This window comes from Harpia harpyja, chromosome 16 (assembly GCF_026419915.1).
Source record: "Harpia harpyja isolate bHarHar1 chromosome 16, bHarHar1 primary haplotype, whole genome shotgun sequence".
NCBI classification, from domain to species: domain Eukaryota; kingdom Metazoa; phylum Chordata; class Aves; order Accipitriformes; family Accipitridae; genus Harpia; species Harpia harpyja.
The window spans coordinates 5,086,278-5,100,202 of NC_068955.1; the positions used below are offsets into that span (position 1 = coordinate 5,086,278).

A 13,925-nucleotide genomic window follows, 5' to 3' on the forward strand; every position below is an offset into this window, starting at 1 on the left:
GCTGTGCAAGTTTAGGAAGGAGTACCTGCACTTGATCTTTGCATGCACAGACACCCCACACAGCTGGTTGTGAAGCTTTACGTGTTGCCTCCTTAGTGCTGGGAGCTAAGAGCCCCATATTAAAGGCAGAATAAGCAGATGGGTCTTTTATTATTATTTCCTTAAAATTACTTTGCTTTTAAGGACGCTCATTCTCCAAGTGCTGCTAAGCTCAGGACTCCTGGGTTGTTCCCGGCACTGAGACTGGAGATGAGGTAAGGCGGAGCTGCGTGCAGGAGCTGAGCTGAAGTCGATGCCCTTTGTTCCCTCAAAGCCTGGTGCTTTTTGATGTATTGCTGTCCTTAACTGGTTGTATATTAACTGCATTCACAATGCTGCATGGCTGGCTTTTGTTTTAACTGCATTGGCGCGTGTTCAGAGTTGGTGTGCTTCGAATGGCCACTGGGACTGCACAGTGAAGCATAAATCCTTTTTAGCTGTCAGGCTTCACTAGCCATGGGTGGGTGGGGGAGCCCTCCTTGGCTGGCTGCCCTGGCTAATTAAAAATGAAATTTGCTGTTGTCTTCAGATTTTAATTCATGCTCATCCCTGAAGACTAGTGGAAGCATGGTCTCCAGGCAGCTGCAGTGAAGTTGCAGAGCTTTTCTATACACAGTTATTTTAGAACAGGTATGCAACTTAAAATTGCTCTCAACCCTACCCTGGGTTGTATTTCAAATATAGAAAAGAACATACAGAGAATTCTTGCAAGTCGTGGGATGTGGCCCTGAGCAGGTGACTATAGCTTAAGTAACCACATGTCAGTTATCTGCAGTAATTTGGATGTGCATGTGTAGTCGGCAGGGCAGCATCAGGTGGCTTAGTTTTTCACTCTAATGCTGGACTTGAGCAAAACCAAATTACTTCACTATAGGCTGTGTCTGTGTGACTGGCATTGGCTTAATGAATGCATAAACTGCTCAAGTCGCAGCAACTTGTGTAGCTTGTCAGCCTGAGCCCTCAGCTACCGACTCATGCTGTGAAACCTACTGGAGATGGAAGAAGTTTTGAAGTGGTGGGAACCTGCCAGGTTCTGTGTAGAAGCTGAGACGTGGCGGCAATGGATTGTGCCTTGGGGTGAGGCCGGAGCACAGCCCTGTGTAGTCAGTGCTGGAGGGAGAGTGCTGCCCCCGAGTCGTCAGCGGAGCTGTGCGGCAGGTGGGAGGATGGAGGTTAGCGAGAGGAATAAATGAAATCTAAATATACACACATTGCTGGGCCAAGTTTCCCTGCTTTCCAAGGTCCCACCTACACAAGTGATCTGTTGAAGGGAAATGTCACTGGAATACCTTTCCCCTCTTCAGATCCTTCCTGTGGTGCGGGTGAAGGATCAAACTCTATTTTCGGAGCCTATTTCCGCTGTTCCATCTACTGCCCACACTGTTGCTGCCCAGACCCCCTTCCAAAGACCACTTATTTATCTTAGCATGATATGAGCTAGGTTTGGACCTTTTTCTTAGTCAAGGGATTGTTGTCTTAGACTTAGAAGCAGATGAAATGCTAGCTGTGAGATCTTGAAAAGCAAAATATTGAAGAAGCAGGGAGCTTTGTGCTTGGCAGGGCAAATCTCACCTTGTGCCTGTGGGTTCCTTGAAAGCTCTGCTGTGGTGTTGGATTGACCTAACATAGAAGCAGGCCTGCAGTTCACTTGCCTGGTAATGTTTGAGCTAATCACTCATGAACAGCTGTGGAGGGAGCATGGCAATGCCTTTCTTCATGGGAAGGGTTTGCTCTGGGGTCCTTTGACCTCCTGTACTTCAGTGCTCTGTTTACAGTTTCTGCTTGTGGCTACATGCTTCCTCTGCAGGCACTGGAATATGAACGTCTTGGTAGCTTCCCTAAAAGCTAAATCTCTGTGGGACAACTGTGAAGCATTTTGGGAAATTAGTGAAGTAGCCTTTGCACACACAGGCTCTTACCCAAAGCTGCTTTTTTAGAACAGCACTTGAAATACTAAGTTTATGGATGCTTTAAGAATCTTCTGCAGTTATTTCTTTATTCAAGGCTGACTTTCATCCCCTTTGACTTTCATCCCCTGTACCTCCTGCTGTGCTACTTTTTCCCAATTCTTTTCCTTCTAAAAATAGGAAGTACTCTTTGAGTCCTTAACCTTTGTGCAAACAAAGATGTAATTTGGTTTAGCATCTATGCTGACTTCTGGGCTACATGCCTCATAAGGAAACCAGTGTGATATGAATCTGCTGCTTTTGGAGACTTAGGCTCCAAATATAGTCTGAGTAGAGGAAGCGGCTAGAAATGTGAGTACTTGCTTCTTATGCCACCAGCTCTGCTACTTGCTCCTGGCAGGACACATAGCTGGCTACTTGATTCCCATTTTTATCCCTAAAAATGAGAGCATACCTTCAGATGCTCACAGGTTCAAAACCATTATGGAAATGAGTGCATGATCACCACATGTGCATAGGTAACAGGTTTTCTAGATCACTTCTGGTTCAGAGCATGTGTGTAGAAGCAGTACCTTTTAGTATACATCCATTGCTGCCAACTTTCTAGCAGCCCTGCTGTCTGAAAGGAAGTTTGAGATCAGAAAGACATATCAAGCTGTTCCAGGGCTAGATTGTCCGAGCATGTTCTGGCATTGCTGCCTTTTAAAAGACTAATGCTCAGAAGGGAGATGGACGCAATGGTAAAGGTGCAATGACCATGACCTGTCCAAAAGATGCTTTAACCACTGGCTTCCATCAGCCTGCTGCCTTGGGATCTGAAAATAACACTTTGTTTTCATACGGCTGCTGGCCGATGAGTGGAACGTGTGTGGGATCCCTCTTGCACTCTGCCAGGACCCTTTGCTGCTACTCTTTACCAAGGCCCGCCAAGCTCGGCATCTCCTCTGGGTAGGCACCATGTACAAGTAGAAGAGAGCAGAAGACTACGGATGTGCAAAGTCTGTTATGAGAAAACAAAACCTGTTCAGGAAAACCAGTTTTCTGCTTCAAAGGTGTCTGCCAAGTGACTTTCTTCTTGCTATTCCTTTGTTTATGAAGCCTTTTGTGTTTAGCAGCAGTGAAGGCTGAGGGAGTGGCTGCTAGGATATAAAATATTTTGCTTCTAGATTGTTAGTTTGAACCTAAGGAGAGGGATCACGAATTTGAGTTCCCATCTTGTACCTCTGGAGTGGAGCGGAGACTGGTGGCAGAGACAGGGACTTTGCAAGGACCACAGCTGCCAGATGGAGCTGCCTGCATGGGAAGAAGGTCTCCACCTGCACCTCCCTCTGATCTGATGGCGACTGCCACAGGGTGTCAGGGTTGAGGAGGAAATACGTGCTGCTCTCAATGTCTTCTGTTCCTCAGAAACCTTAACAAGGCTTTAGATCTCTAGGACAGTCATTCCAGTACTTTGGGTGATGCACTTCAAAAAAGGAAGGGTCCAAGTAGGGGCAAGAAGGGAGAGGGTGAGGTGGAGGGCACTTTGTTTTATTCTTTGCATTTGCTGCAGAACTTGGATGAAAGGCCAGCCTCTGATTCATGGGTTCTTCAACTTGCTGCCAGTGCTCAGGACTGGCTGTGTGGGAATCCCCTTTTGATGACTAAGTTTCAACTGGAAATCAACTGCTTCGAGGCTGCTGCCAGGACAGGCATTTAGCTAACTGTTCAGCAGCATTTAGGGAAATCTTGTCAAATGTGCACTTTTATGTTGAACTAAAGTGTTTTGATGATGTGGTTCTTAGTTTAAACTAGGCTGCTGGAGATGGCATTCGTTGTTTTCTGGTTTTGATCTGCAGAATCAAGCATGGAGCTTTGTGGTGTTGAGTGCTTCACTGTCACACAGCTCTGAAGTCTGCCGGAGAAGAACAGTTAATGCTAACTAGCCAGTGGAAATCTCTTTATAATGTCTGTTCTAGAACAAAAGAACAGGTTTTTCTTCCAGGAAGACACAGAAGCTGTGATTCCCTTATGAGATGCTGTATATTATGTATATGGCAATATAACTGCTTTGTGCAATACAATAGAAGAGAGCCAAAGTGGTCAAAGTGCCTGAGATTAAACATTTAATTACAGTTGATGTGTGCTAATTTGCAAGCACACAGAAAGGCAAAATCCTACTGTTCCTTAGTCAGATTTACCAGAAGGTTGAACTGATCTCAGTGGAGACAGTTTGACTTTTAAAGTGCAGTATAGAACACTTGCTTACCTGTGTGAAAGCATTATTGTAAATAAGTCCGAGTGCACTTGACAAGGCCACAGAATATTTCAGGACATTATCCTGACAGCCTTTTGTTCTTAAATTTGCGATGGACGTTCTAGTTGTTCTTAGTGTAATTAACGTGCTGAGCGCTGTCAGGCTGCTTGGGGCAGTTAGTTGGATGCCAGTGCTGCTGTTCTGCCTGCTGTATTTGCAAATGGTTCAGATCAGCTATCCATCTACTAGTTGGTGTGGCATTTAAGAAAATAAATACGCAGTAATTCCACCCCCGAACAAGCCCCTTATGATTTGAGTAGGTGTCTGAATTTTTGCTGCCTTTCCCTCCTGATCTGCAAGCCAAGTGTTTTACAGAGATTATTTGCTGACCTGCCAGAGACCTTGTAATTCCATGGCACCCCATTTCAAGTGACTTTTAAAGCTGTTGTAGTAAATGGCCATGCAGTTTCTACAGACAGCTCTGCCTGGAGGAAAGCAGAGGTTAATTTTGCTGGTTGTGTGGTTTAGTGGCTAAGCTGTGGATGTGCTGGGAATGAGATGCTTTGGCCTCCAGGCTGGCTGGAGCAAGATAGTAGCAAAGGCTGATGTTGAGTGAGAAATGTTGTATCTGCTGAAGTGCTTCATGATTGAATTGAATGATCTTATTCCTTGTATTAAGAGATAAGACCTTGTAGGACATGTAATCAATCCTCCGGATAATTCAGGCCAACTCACTGTAAAATAGTGAGTGTGGAGTTATTGTGGTTCAGTAAGTAGGGCACAGAGCAGAAGGGTCAGATTTCGAGAGTTTCTAGTTTTCATTTTCAACTTGTTGGACCTTAAAATCACCTTGTTCTCTGGAACATTGCTGCCTGTAAAATCTGTCAAAGGATTTTAGTAGCTGATTTTATTGGGGTTGGGGGTAGAAGAGGAGCCTGCCTGGAACCAGAGGTAAGTGGGTTTAGCATAAATGAAGTGATTTTTGTTATTACTGTTTTTCTTAGTTCACACAGCAGCAATGTGTCCAGGCTGAATGGCAAACCTGGCTTTTTAAGAACAAAATACCGAATGTTCTCATTAATGTTGCTGCCCTTGTGAGTTGTAAATAGTGTTAGCTGAGCCATTGGCTGAACAAAGCTGCCTCTCAGGCCCCGCTGGGCTGCAGGGCCGGTGCTGGTCTGCAGTCCGGTTGCTAACAGTTGCATGTTGTCACTGCTGATGTCACCGCTTTATCTGTTTCTTTCTCATTTGTCTTGAAAAGGACCCTGGCTCTGATTTTTGAAGGTGTCTTTTGTCTCCTAAAACACTTGAGTGCAACAAGAAACCAGAGATCTGGTGTGGCTTTTTTACAGGTTGGACCAATCCAGCTGTGATGGGACGAGTGATAACCATGACGTGTTTAGGAAGAATATTGCTCTTCAACCCAGCCTGGTTTAGTCTTGCTTTGTGAACCATAGATTTTAAGATTTCTGAAGGACCTACCAGCTGGGTTATGATAAATTTGTATTCTCTTGTACAATAATATTTATAGGAGTTACTAAATTCCACTTACAGATCCGTTTAGCCTGTTGGTACTCAGGCTGTTCAGTTTCTGAGCTGAGCTTTGCAGACTCAGGATCTGCAATGGATCCTGGTTCCTATTAGCGCTTGTCTTAAGGCTGTGTAAGATGAAGCTTTGTACACTGGTGTAACTCAGCTGTACAATTTCCTTGCAGCGTCTCGCTCCTTTTGTCAGCATCTTCCATTTCAGCCTGGAAACCCGCTTTCATCTCGGGTGTATGGGGCGTCACTGCCGCTAACCTGGGAGGCCGCGGCGTGGTCGCTGGAGAAATCTAGAGCTGGAAATAGCAACAAATTGTGCTAAAGTCGGCCAGAACGGGTGCAGAGATCTGTGTCTGAGACAGCACCTCTCCTGCAAGGCTTCTCTCGTGGGATGCACACGGGTGCTTGCTGCAGGACCGGCAAATTCCCCTCCCTGCCTGTTGTGGCCGCGGCTGCCGGGACCGCGTTTCATCCCTCACCGGGGTGCCCACCGTCCAGCGCTGCCACACGCCCCCATCGCGTTCCTCCGAACGTTTCGTCCCGGGCCGTGTGTCCCCACCGACCGGGGGGGGCGCGGGGCGGGGGTCGCCGGCCGCGGCTCTGCGCTGCGGCCGCCAGGTGGCGGGCGGCACCGGGCCGGCGGCGGGGGAGGACGGGGGAGGCTCGGGCTCGGCGGGGACCCCTCTCCCGCACCGGCGGGCTGCCTGCCACGGCTTCGCCCCCGAGAGGCGGAGAATTGCGTGCCCGCAACCCCTGCCAGGGTGCTTTCCCGGGAAAACTGAGTTTCTGTAGGGCACCCACCCCCCCCCGCCCCCTCCAGCAAGAGCAGGGCCCTGGGGATCCCCCTCTTTTTTTTTTTGGGGGGGGGGGTGTTGAGGAACAAACTGAGAAGGTGCAGCCAAGCAGTGGTCATGGCTGTCGACTTTCACAGGCGGTGAGCTAGCAGGGTGCTGTGAAGTGGGGGGGTGACTCAGCGGCATGCTGCAATTGCATCAGGTTAGGGGCAGAATAATAAGGGTGGCCTAATTGGTGTAGCGTGTCCAAACAAAAGCTGCCTCCTGTGCTTGAAAAGGTGGAATTTAATAACTTTCCGTGCTCCATATAAGAATCCCGTAGAAAAACACGGCCCGGTTCCTGTGGTTCTCCCCAACTCTCTCCCGCGGGCCAGGAAACGTCTCTGTGTACTGTTTGCTTTGTATGTTTTCCCTGTACTTCCCCAGCACGGCTGCAGTAGGGGACTCATTTCCAAGGCTAGGTGAACAGTGAGTCATGGCTTGGCAAGGAAAATAACTCCTGAAGACTCACTCCTCGGTGGTGATCGTCACTGGACGGATCTGCTGGTATCTCTGTTCTCAAAGGGTAGATCAACACCCTCTCCCCATCTCAGGAAGGCAGATGTCTGAGGCTGACCCTTGATCGTTGAGAGGACTATAACCAGCCTCTGCGATGATTTTCATTGAAATTCAACCGAAATGTTGAAAAAGCTGCCTCCCCACCCCCAGCCCTTTGATCTTAACATTATATCTTGGAGATGTTAGTGGTGATTAGGAAAGTAAACATCATCCTTTCCTGGAGGGAAGGTAGAAGTTTGTTCTGCTCAAGCATTGTGTGTTGCAGGGGTTAAGTTACATTTCGCTTTGGGGAGGAAAGGAAAATCTCTCAAAGTAATTAACTTAAGATGCTGACGCTAATGAACAGGCTTTCAAAGCTGGGGCTGGTGGGGGGGTTGATGGGAATCCCCTGTTGAATCAATGACATTAGGGCCTTAGGAGTGATTCTGCAATTATTAGGCTGAAATGATGTTGAACATTAAGTTAATCCTGTTATCTCTCAAATATTGAGCAAACTCCTTGCTCTGGATAACTCTATAATGGGATTATACCAGTCAGTCTGGCACCCTTGACACTCCCTATCTGTTCAGGGCTTTTTCTTATTTTCCTGTTCAGGATAAAGTATTGATCAGTCTTCCTAGAGTTAATTTTGGGATGTGGTGTCTGGGGCACTGTTTTCTAGTGGTGCTGGATTTTTTTTTTTTTAAATGAGTTTGATAATGAGCACCCTGTTGCCTTATGAAGCCATTCACTCTTCCACAGCAAAGATCCCCTGAGCCCATCCCTAAATAAATGTTTAGGAAGAGAACTGAAGAACAAGGACGAGTATAAAAGGAGACTTCCCTTCGTCATGCCTTCCTGGCATCAAGAGTCTGCAGTTGAGTGAGTTCCTGTGCTGGAGACCGTTCCCGGGCCATCATATTTGCAGAATATAATCAGTTCTGGTTTGAAAGCCTGATTTTGCATCTGTGATAGCCTGTAGCAGTTGTTCTAAATGGAAGTAACTGGTGGGGTTTTTAAAAGGATTACCTTGAGTTTGTTTTTAAGCAGTCTGATATTGCAGGGTAGCCAATGTCAGGAAAACACAACCAAAATGATGGCGTAGGGAGGAGAGAGAAAAGCCCTAATGCGTGTTCGTTATAGACAGGATTGCTTTCCTGTTGGGCCCACAGACCTCCAAGTCTTAGTGGCCTGACTTTTGTGCAGGGTTTGTCATGAGCTGGAACAATGGCGTTTTCGCTGCCAGGTCAAGTTATGTTCTTGGTTGCAGCAGAGCAAAACGTAGCAACTTATGGTTCTGCAGTTACAGACAGAAATCGACTACTGCGTATTGTGCAAGAGGTATAGACCTACAGCCTCGTGAGAATTAGAATTTGAGTTTCAAAGTCAGGGAAAATATTTTTTTCCTCTACTGTGTAGCCAGAGGCTCAATTAACAATAAAACAGGCCTCTTTCTTTCAGCATCACTATAGAAGTGATTTCTACAACACCCACTAAATGAGCAGATGTTTTTGTGCCAAACCAGAAATTTCCATAAATATGGGAAAGTTCCATTAAAGGGTCAGTCAGCTTTTAGTTTCCAAGCTTTGATTCTTCTTTTTTTTTTTCCTAAGGCTGATCTGAATCTCGTTAAGAACTGCAGATTTTTTGGTGAGGTTTTATTTTTTTCTTTCTACTCCCTTGACAAAGGTGAGGATTGCTTTGGAAGCTCTGAGGAGCACCCTTACAGCAGAAATGGGCTTCAGCATTGCTAATGACTCGTGTGTCCGGGCTGCCTCAAAGAAGGCAGGGAGAAGACATGGGCTGGTGTAGCCAAGGGGCCATCTAGGATTTTGGACCAGCTGGAGTTTCAGTTTAAGTGCCCAGGGGCCAGCTAGCCCTGCTGTTGAAAAGGTAAAGGATTTAGATGGCGTCGTTGTAGCCTGTAATTTCAGGGACCATGGGCGAAGCCCTGGGATGGCGTTCTTACAGCAAGGGAGCTAGCACCTACTGCAGGCTTTTTTAGGTGGGAATCCAGCACAAGAACAAACTCCCCATTTCAAACCTAAAGTGCATGGAGAAATGGGTTAATGTTTATGTTTACACACCCTAAATTTTGTGCATCAATTCAAATGCTTGCTCTAATGTATCCTTGCTGTAACTACTGCTTGAAGAATGTGCTTAGTGGAGCCATGGCTTTCAACTTTTCATTTGTGCACCTTTGAACATCATCTGATATGAGGCACAGACCCCCGTGAAGTTAGTTAATCCAAATGTACCTGGTTTTCTTTGTGGCTTCTCTTTGCACCCCTTAAAGATAGTTCTTGCTCATTCTTCCTGCAAGCTGAAAACCCCTGAACTTGAGTTTTGATGCTGCTCAGTCTTGCCTGCTGTGGATCTTGAGGCGGGAACTCTTTGGTGGATGCCACGGTGGGGAGTTTGTACTGATACTTGCCTGTGAGATCTTTCTCCCTCATCAGCAGCGTTGACCTCTTTAAGCGCTGGGAAGTACATCGTAACCTCATGGAGCCATGGGATGTCCCATGGAGCTCCGTGGCTGCCTAATGGCTGCCACGTCATTCTTTGATCCGAGCCCCTATCTCGAGGTGTTTAACATAGGTGTGAGGCTTACAAAGGCTGCCATGGGCAGGAGCAAGGTGAATCACGCTGCTCTGTCTAGCCCACTGACTTGGGGGTTATCTGCGTTGCAAGTGAACATAGGACTACAGCTCACATAAGCCTTCCTGGGTTGGCTCTAAGCTTGTTAGCTTATGTACTTGAAATAGTAGTGTGCTATAACTCTTACACTGCAAAATTTGTCTGAGAAGGTGAGTAAATATTTGAGTAGCTCGCCCTTGCAGAGCTCACGGCTGTTACGAGCAGGCGGCTGTTGGCATTTGAGTTGGCTGCTTCAAAGCCAGTCCTGATGGACTGCAGTGGTCATGCTGGGCTACAGTCAAACCTCTTACTGGCAGAAACAGTCCTGTTTCAGTTTAACCACATTTCCTCTCGGCAGTGGTGCTTGCAGCAGTGCTCAGAGACGATCTGCAACCCCACATGCAACCATGCCAAGTGTGAGTAGACAGGAGCATTATTTGATAGTCTCAGAAAGGGTTTTCAACCGCTGTTTTGGTATGGTGCTACTTGCTCCTAAATAAGGTCACTGCTGGTGCTCTACAAATGCAGGAGCAAGGGAATGAGGTGAAATTATGTGAAATGAGGATTCTGGGAATGTGTGAAGGGTCGCATCTGCAAGAGAGGGAGCAACTCCGGGAGAAACAGCTTCTTACAAGGCTACGATTAGCTGTACCTTCTGAACTGTTGGTGTTATCTCATCTCTTGACATTTCCTTTAATTATATGAAATGGCCTTGACACTGTAAACAATTGCCATGGCATTGTCTCTGCAGCTTGTGTGAGTCAATGTGATGCGTCAACAGCGTTTGGTTTTGGGGACCCAGTCTGTATATGTCTTGGGGCGTAAGCTACCCATTTGAAATTGTCATGTCTGCTTTTTGTGCCTTGTTCTGGGGTGGCTTTTGGTGCTCATGTCTGTCCCTGTCTTGTTTTCACAAGAGCTCTTGGTGCTGGCAGAAAACAGAGGAGCATCAGGGCAGGGGCTGGGATTTCAGGAGGAGCCTGAGGGGGTTAGATAGGGTGCTCACATTTTGCTTTCGGCTCCTTTGGGCCTCCATAATTCTCTCCCCAGCAAGCCAGTTCAAAAGGGATAAGGAAGGGGATGATTCACAACACAAACCCAAGCATTGCTTCAATCACGCTAGCAGCAATCTTTTACTTGGTGTGTTTCAGTCTTAAGCCTTGCTGCTGCTTGGAGACACCTTGGTGGTTGAGCAATAGTAAATATTTGGCGAGTTGAGGTTGAGGTTCACTCACTGTCTTGCTGATGGCTCTTGTCTGGGTGTGACCCATGGTCTGGACGTGCCACTGTTTAGGGTGGTCCATGGTAGATATATGAAACATATTTGGCTAGATGAACTTCCTAAGCGTTATCTTGTTCCTTAAATAGAGAATAAAGCTTGTATCAACATGAATCACAAAGTTGATAAACTGGAATGGTTCCTCTTGGAGTTGTCTTCTTGTATTGGGCAAATATTTATCCACATTGTTTCAAAAGGCATATTTGTGCAATAGAAGGAGGTCAAACCTGTAATTATCTGTTAGATTCACTCTGGTAGAAATGGCTTGTAAAAACACAGTACGTTTGAAAGGAAGCTTTTAAACCTGATGTTTGTGTGTGAATCTAAAGTTGTGGTTTAAAATTTCAAATTTTATGAGAGTTTTCAGTTGCACGGGTGCAAAATGTATTTTTTTTTCTTGCTGAATTTAAGTGTCTTAAGCCAAATCTATCTGCCGTTTCTTTTAATTTCTGAACTGTGGCAGGGAATTTGGGTTTCTCTTCCAAATGTATCTGCTCAAGATGATCAGAAGCTGAGATTGTGTGCCAAACTTGCCTTGCATTTTAATAAGGAGCTTCTAGCCTAGTCAATAATTAAAGCAGAGCAGGTGCGGTGGGGAAGTTGGGTGTTCCCCAAAAGCTAAACCAAGGCGCTTTTGTAAGTCTCCCTGGGCAGAGCCAAGTGAGTGAAGGATGGTAGGATGCCCTGGCACTGGCTGGCTTTGTGCAGTAATTTGGAAAAAACGTAACTTCAGCCTGAAGAGCTCTAGGTGTTGAAGGATAATTTGGCTTACTGGTGCGGTGTGCCTGCACTGAGCCCTTTAGGGAGGCAGAGGAAATACTAAAATGTTTTGCTGCAGTTTCATCTTCAGATATGAAGAGCAAGTGCACTTGCTGAGATTTTTGTGAAATGTCAAAAAGAGGAAACAAGACTTTTACAGAGGAATCTTGCTGCCTTTCTTTGCAGCCGGCATGTGGGCAGAGAGGCTTTCAACTTAAGACATAGTTTGTCATCTTGAAGGATTAGAGGTAGGAAGAGAAATTTGGGATCATGAGTCTCTTAATGAATCAGAGCAGGGATACTAGCCTGTGGACCTTGACCTCTACCTTGCAGAGTAGCTTCTAGAGTTAAATATCGTGCTACCTCTGCCTGTTAATTTCAAATTAATCTTATTTTAGAGGTTTAATATTTACTGCTATTCCTGCTGTTAATTTGCAGTCTCCAGTGTAGTGCTTAACAGAGTTTGTCCTGTCAGTTTTATAGGTAGCATAGATGGACTTACCTCTTTGCAAAAGGACTCGGTTATTTTGAATAATGTCTGTATAAAGCTGTAAAGTCTTGTGCGAGTTAGGTTTGTCCAATAAGGTGGTTAACATGGAGGATGTGACTGTCTAGCATGTCTGTACTGCAGCCACTCACTTAGGAAGAGCACTGTATACTTGTGCTGTGCCAGTCCTAAAAGCACGTGCTGGGTACTGGTTCGGAAGAAGGGGAATATATTTTTGATTTGTGCTGAAGCTCTGTTAGTTTTGTCATGCTTTATCTCCAGTGTTTTGCAATGGGAAGCCTTAGGTGATATCAGTTTTATAGGTTCTTCTCCGAGTAGCTTAGTTTTTGCTGTGGGAGAGGGTTAAACAAGAGTTAAGCTAAATGCCATGCCTGTTTCTTCCCTAAACAATGGAATAATTAATGTAATTTTGTTCTCCGTGTTTTTGCTTAATGTGTTCCTAATAATATAGCTGGAAGTGGCAGATGGGTATCCTGCCTCCGAGTGCTTCACTGTTGGGAATATGCTGATGCTTTGCTGATGCCTGATGCTTTGCTGGAATGTGTCCTATATCCGTGCTTCCTTTGGCTTCTCACCAGTGTTTCTTTTAATGCTGCTTCAAGGTGCTCCAAAAAGTAGCTTGTCAGCTTTGGAAGTTCCCTTGCCTCAAGATGGCATAGCCATGAATCACCGCGGTGATCAAGTTAGCCAAGATGTGACTGAATCTTTAATTTTGTCAGGATTACATTCCTTAGCATTCCCTCACTAGTAAACAAGAAAATATTTAGCATATGTTGTAATTATAGTGAATGGTGAGGAGGCATTAAAGATATGTTTTCAGTACTGGCTAAAATGTGCTCTCATTGAAAGTTGCGCTTCCTCTGCTGGAAAACAAGGCTGGGGGATATTTTGGCCTTAAGATCCTCTTGGCCCCAAGACGTACTATGCAATTTTCTTTAGCCTGGTCCTTGTGACAATTAAGCAATTCCTTGTGTTCCAGCCACCCGCTGCGATCACAAGGCTTTCCAGCAGCATGTCCTCAACTTTATTTTCCCTTCCTAAACGTGAGGCCGAACGTGCTGTCAGTCAGCTTGTTGGCAGAGGCTGCTGCTGAGCCCAGAGCAATCCTCCAGCTGTGCTCCATCTTGGTCAACATCTGGGCTTCTGTAGGACATGGGTTGGTCACCTTCCCCACCACCAGCACGTACATGGTGGCACCAAGACAGTCCCTGGTGTCTAGATCCGCTGCCCTTCGCTTTCTGAGATCGAGCAGCTGCTATCGCCATGCTGACTAATTGGTGGGGACAAGGGGACTGGAATGCTCTGGGAAATAGGAGTTTCCCTCTTGGAAATGTCACAGGAAGCATGGAGGAAATCATGTGCTTTAGGAGCGGTTACCTCACTTTTCTGTCTTATCCGAACCAGCGCCCTTTCATTAAAGTATACAGAACCTAACAATGCAATACCAGCTGGCTTATAAATAAACCATTTTCCATTTCCACACCGGGTATCAGGCTGACTTTTAATACCATGTGAGGAGAAAGGAAGAGCGTCACGTTGTGTTGGCTTGTGACCTTTGAGATTGACTACCCGGCTTCCTACCCACTTGCTTCCCCTTGGTCTGCTGTTGTAGTTAATAACTCTTCCACATGCTTTGTTTCAGAGCACAGCCCAGAAATGATCATCTTTGTAGGTAACTAGAGCTGTT

The 13,925-nt window shown here is 46.0% G+C and overlaps 1 protein-coding gene across 6 annotated transcripts in view; it reads left to right on the forward strand.

Moving 5' to 3' along the window:
* Positions 1 to 13,925, forward strand: part of PHACTR4 (phosphatase and actin regulator 4) — a 68,842-nt gene that overhangs the window by 26,935 nt on the left and 27,982 nt on the right. The window contains exon 3 of one of the 6 annotated variants that reach the window (XM_052811538.1): positions 184 to 254. The exons of the other annotated variants lie outside the window; for them this stretch is intronic. The gene's annotated coding sequence lies outside the window, so the exon portion shown is untranslated. The remainder of the gene's footprint in view (positions 1 to 183; positions 255 to 13,925) is intronic. 6 annotated transcript variants of the gene reach the window in all.